Below are 6,316 nucleotides of genomic sequence, written 5' to 3'. Positions count from 1 at the left end.
AAATGAAAATTTTGATGAAGGGTAAAGAGTGTGTACATGAATGAATTACTTCATCGACACATTCTGTCCAATATGTGTCTATGAAGGGTGGGTACCGATGGTAATCCATTGGTGATACCTCATCAAAAATAAGCGTGCGGGTAATGCGATTTCCTATGGATATTCATGAGGAATCATTGACGGGATATTTAACGGATAACCAACAAATCTTCCAGCGTCGTAATTTAAGGATAAGCCTTTTGTAAATGAGTTGTTTTGAATAGTAACGATGACAAATAATTGAGTTTAAAATGTGAGTTAATAATGTTAGAGCCGTTTTCCACAAACCATTTTTTCAAACTAAATAAATCTTATTTGTAGGGCTGTAAACGAACCGAACGAACACGAACAAGGTCTTGTTCGTGTTCGTTCGTTAAGAAAATAAATGTGTTTACGAACGGTTCATGAACACTTACTGAACGGGATTTTATGTTTGTGTTCGTTCATTAAGGAAATGAGCGTGTTCGCGAATGGTTCACGAACACAAACGAACACAAATAAATTTGGCGAACGCGGCGAAGGATAAAGATAGACGGCCCAGAGAGTAGCACTCGAACTTGAATCCCTTATTGTGGAACGGAGGTCGATCGTATTTGCCGATGTAAATAATGAGAAATGAAAGGGAAATGATACATAAACAAGGTGAAAATGAGTTTCCTAGTTTCATTGTTACGGTAATAAAATAAATAAAAGTTTAATAATATAAAAAGTACAAATAAAATATAAGAAAGTACAAATATCTTCAATTAAAACTTAAATCTACAAACATAAACAAACGCAAATCAACGAATGTTCACGAACACGTTCACGAACACCTTACCTCTGTTCATGTTCGTTCATTTAACTAATCGAACGAAATTTCTTGTTCATGTTCGTTCATTTATTAAACGAACGAACATAAACGAACTTTCCACCGAACGGTTCACGAACTGTTCGCTGAACGTTCGGTTCGTTTACAGCCCTACTTATTTGTTCTCTAGTGTTCAAAACAACCCCACTACTCCAACGGCAACCAATCCAGTTTATTTTATTTGGAAAAATCCCAAAAGTTGATTATTGTCGTTATCAAAGAACCGTGACTATTGTGCCAAGAGGATATGACAATTACCAAAACTATTTGCATATTATTTATGATCCACCATAAATGTATGTTTGTATTTTATAAAATTAAAAGGTTTAGGGGCTGTTTGGCAACCCTCTTAATGATTCATTAAGAGGTTCCCCTTTTATTCGGACAGAGGTTACCTGTTTGGTTGGCAAAATACCAACCTCTTAATGGTACCATTCAGTGCTTAACCATATAGTGATAAGAAGTTGCTGAAAGAAAAAAAAAGACTTTGCATACCCTTTTCCTTCTTTCTCTATATCAAAACTAGGGTTCACCTCTCCTCTCATCAACACCACCTCAACCCCCATCCCTCTCCTGACCACCTCCCGCCGCCCTCCTCCTCCGTCTCCTCACCACCGAGAGCCGCCCTCCTCCTCCCTCTCCTCGCAACCGAGCGCCGCCCTCCTCCTCCCTCCGGCCGTATGTTGTGTTATTTTGTATTTGGATTTTCGTATGTCTCCATGGAATTTAAAGGATTGATGTGTAATTTGGATTTTCTATGGTTTTGTATTTTTCTTTTACAATTTTTCATCAATCTGTACACTATTCAGAGCTCTTGCCAAACAGATACATTTCATTCAGCACATTATAGTTCAGAGGGGTAAAATAGTCATTCTACACAGTCATTCAGAGATACAACCAAACAGCTCTTAATAGTTCAGCACTTACTGGTTCAGAGCCTCTTACCCATTCAGACCTCTTACTGGTTCAGCACTTACTGGTTCAGCACTTGCCAAACAGCCCCTTAGTTTATTCTTCTATCTTGTGTTCTATATACTTTTCGACATTCATTACATATTCTTATCTACAAATACGCCATAAATACATGTTGCACTTATTTTGTGAAAACAAATCCTTCACCTACTAAACTAAAAAACTTAATTAATGCAAAATAATAATAATAATAATAATAATAATAATAATAATAATAATAATAATAATAATAATAATAATAATAATAATAATAATAATAATAATAATAATAATAATAAAACAAAACATAATAATATAAAAAAAACAAAAAAATGTAAATGCTAAAGTTAAGTTAAGCTTAACTATTGCTGTTCCCTAAAAAATAAATAAATAAATAAAATAAAGAGCTAAGCTTAATTAGTAAAGCCGGCCACCCCAAGAATGGTATAAGCATGCAAAGCTGGCGAAACCTGGCCGGCCATATTTTATATACATATAAATAGCAAAGGTTTGGTCATGATTTCTCATCATCTCAATCTATTAATTTTTAATCTTGATAATATCTATCATTTTTATAATTCTCTCTTGAAAATATTACCTTTCTTTTGATCCATCATATCTTGTTTGTTCATAAAATCTTGAAACTTGTGACTTTAGAACATTTAAGCAAAGGCTTCCCACCAGACGTTCAATAACTGAAGTACTGAACAAGAGTAGGAGTATATATATAAATGTTTGTTGATCATCTAAACAAGGTAAGAACTTACGAAATCGATTTTGGTCTTTTTTATCAACGCGGTTACAACTTTTAACTATTGGCGTGTTTCGCAGGTGTTACCGTGTTTTTAAACACAAACCATTCATATAATTAGCCTGTCCTCTTCAAACAGTGTATAGGTTTTGCCTAATCTTGATTCTAACCATCATTTTATCTCCAAATTGGTTAAAATTTTCTTTTAACACCATTTACATTTCATTAATTTGTTTATGAAATCTTAAGCCTTTGCAATCTTAACGTCAAAAGAGCCCTGGACGAAAATCATCATCATCATCATCATCGTTATCATCATCATCATACTCAGGAAATCCCACCAATAGCAAAGCTAACGTAGGGTCTGAGGAGGGTAAGATATAGACAGCTTTATATGAAATTTTATTTATATGAAATTTTATTTTTAATTTTAACGGTGGATTGGATGTTGGGAAAAAAAATCTTATAGATAACAATCAAACATTTGCAATACAATAATTGGTGTAACTAGCTAGCCCTCTTTGTGTTGTCTCCAGATTTGAGATGAGGCAGGCCAAGAAGTATTCAGGAATCTTATCTGGAGGGATACCAAAGAGGCATGGGCCTCATTTGTTACCATTGGCAAGGATCAAGAAGATCATGAAGAAATCAAGTGTGGATGTGAAGATGATCTCAGGAGAGGCACCACTCGTTTTCTCGAAAGCTTGCGAGCTTTTCATCGAGGAGTTAACCAAGAGATCTTGGAACATGACGATCCAAGGCAAGAGAAGAACTATACACAAAGAAGATGTCGCGAGCGCTGTGGCTACTACTGATGTCTTTGATTTTCTTATTGACTTGGTTCGTCCTAACACATCTAATCATGTAGATCTAAATGAGGACCTTGAAAAGACACAATAGAAGGTCAATGAGATGATTTGTAAGTGTTTAGTTTTGTTCGTGTCACCTCTTGAAAACGTATACTGCTTTCGTGTCTAGTACATTATTATTCATTTAACGCTCTATGTTCGCTCTTTCATTTTGTCTTTGGAAATAAGTTTAACTAATTAAGTTTCTTGTAATGGCCTTTTCGTGTTTGTATGTGTGTTCTTAACGAGAAAGAATCATTTTCTGTTTATGAGTTAGAAATGCTATGTTGCTAAGGCTTACATATATTTACAATACATAAGGTTGACACAGTTATTGTGTTTACTAATTACACCTTTAACAAGTCATATAACTTAAATTTTAAGTAATTATTATAATTATAATAATAGTAATTTAATAACCATGGATGATTAGATGGGATACTAACATTCCTTTTTATTTTTTGATAAATTATGACTCTGTAGCAAAATTATGTATAAGTTATTAGATACCAAGTAATACAAATACAATGTAAATTTAATAATATCAGATACATAATAGATTTATTAAGTTTATTTTTTAAATATAGTTTGGTTTCACATTATTAGAGTTAAATTAGTAATACCAGAGCTGAAAGTTATATTTGTTAAAATCGAAAATGATTATGATAAACAGATCCGAATCCAGACCGCTGAAAACAAGATGGGTTGTGAAACTGACATTCAGAATTTCGGATATCCAAAATTTAGGATTCAGATATCCAAAACGGTATCAGAATTCTAAAAAAAATGCATTTTTAATTTTCTTTATATTTAAAATTTTGTTCTAAAATCATTAATGATATCCAAAATATCCAAAAAAAAAATCCAAAATTTCTAATTAGATTTTTTAATATTTTGGATAATTTGGATATTCAGAATATTCAAAGCTTTTAACAGACACTACCTGGATCCAAATTGATTCCGAAAAATTGGATGTCCGAAGATATACGAATTTTTGCATGTCGAAATTTTTGGATATTTCGTGATCGGAATTTCAGGTTGTCACACCCTAACCGATGACGGAAACATCAGAGTGAGATGAAATAGATTGCAATAGACTTCATAACACTATTTGTGACACGTATTTAAATAATAAATTTCCATTTCATTTCTAAAGAGTCAATTACAAAGATTTGAAATAAATACAACATGAGTAACGAAATACAATACAATAAGAATACAAATTTATAGTGTGTATCTAAGCATCCTACTAGATTCCATGCATCACCAACATCATCGCTAAACCTACAATATGTTTAAAAGTGTAGTTCAATACAAAAGTTATTGGCGAGCATACAAATTTGGTGCGTAGTATATAAGTATAAAAATGAAAGGAACAATCCACATGGCAAACCTAGTTATCAAGATTAACGTATGAACTGGCATGCGATTTGCAGGTCAACCCGCTGTTTACGCAAGTATGAATGAAATTTAACATGACCACTAGTCTACAGGCGGTGCGTTACTCCTATAGCGCTATATATGTTAAATGGAGGCTCGTACGAAGCTAATGACAAGTTCATCACATAAGTATGGTCCAGAGGACACGAATCAATCATAACAAATAGTAAGCATGTATTGGATTGTTTGTTTGTACATTTGCATAAGAATACGTATATTAAGTGTGTTTTGCATATAAAAACATGTTACACCCAAAAGTGTGAAAACGGTAAAATGGGTTAAGTATACTCACAATATTGTGTGTAAGAGTTCCTTGAAATAACACACAAGTAAGAATGGAGAACTCCAAGAGAATGAACGAGAGACATTATCCTAGATATTTAGAATAACGACCCGTTATTATTTATTGGTAAACAAAAATAAATGAATCATAATTCTAATATTTATACTATTACGAGAGTATTTATCGTACGAGAAAAGGAATAATTAAAGTATGAGAATTTACTGAATAATATATATACAGTTTATTTTATAAATCATCTAATCTCATTATTTAAATCTTATTCGTCACAAAAAAAAAAAAAAATCAAGTATACTATGATATTAAAAGATGTGTACAAAAGAGTTTATGTAGCTTCTGGGAAAAGACCACTTCTTTAAAAAAAAAAAAAATTAATTTAGTCTAGAATGCCTTTTCAAAAAACTAACCAACTAACTGTTGGCTTCTAAAATAGTTGGATAAATGAAAAGGTTTAATGTTTTACTTATCATGATGAAGCTACATCCAATGTTTTAAAAACCGGTAAATACCAGCCGGTTATACCGGTATTATCGTTTCCAGATGTAAATCCAGTACGAAACACCCCGGTAAATAAGTGAAACGGCATAAGGTTTGTAACGACGGTAAAATCCGGTATACCGGTTTGAAACGTAATACCGGTACCGACACAAGGTTATTTTAGTTTGAGTTGATACTTATTTTCAATAGATATGATACTTATCTTATGTGATTTTTATATATTATGATTATTCGTAAGTAAAAGTTCTTATTTAATATTTTATGAAATGAAAATAGTTGATGTATTTAACACTCAAATGGCTTAAACATATCGTATATTTTCATTTAAAAGAGCTTTTTGGAAAATTAAATGATTTTCAATTATCTTTTGAATTATTTTTTATTATGGATTTACTTTTGGATTATATTTTAATACGTAATCATTTATCTTTGGATTAACTTTTGAGTTGATGTTGTAATTTATAAAATTATAGAGTTAGCTAGTCAATCCGGTTGAACCGCTCGGTACAACCTGGTTCAACCGGTTGAACCATTTTTTAGTCTAATCCGGTTTGATCTAAAAATCGGTTTTTAAAACATTGGCTACATCTTCTTGAAATAGCATTAAAGAAAAAAACGAAATTTATTTAATTTATAGA

At 32.1% G+C, this 6,316-nt stretch overlaps 1 long non-coding RNA gene across 1 annotated transcript; it reads left to right on the top strand.

The window, feature by feature from the left end:
* Positions 1-2,391: 2,391 nt before the first annotated feature.
* On the top strand, positions 2,392-3,145 carry LOC110903327. Its single transcript, XR_004876236.1, has 4 exons — positions 2,392-2,595; positions 2,672-2,737; positions 2,841-2,964; positions 3,128-3,145. It is a non-coding gene; the product is annotated as an uncharacterized LOC110903327 (long non-coding RNA).
* The last annotated feature ends 3,171 nt before the right edge of the window (positions 3,146-6,316 follow it).

This window comes from Helianthus annuus, chromosome 13 (assembly GCF_002127325.2).
Source record: "Helianthus annuus cultivar XRQ/B chromosome 13, HanXRQr2.0-SUNRISE, whole genome shotgun sequence".
Taxonomy (NCBI): domain Eukaryota; kingdom Viridiplantae; phylum Streptophyta; class Magnoliopsida; order Asterales; family Asteraceae; genus Helianthus; species Helianthus annuus.
Note: the sequence above shows the minus strand (reverse complement) of the source record. Positions and strands in the feature narration are given on the sequence as shown.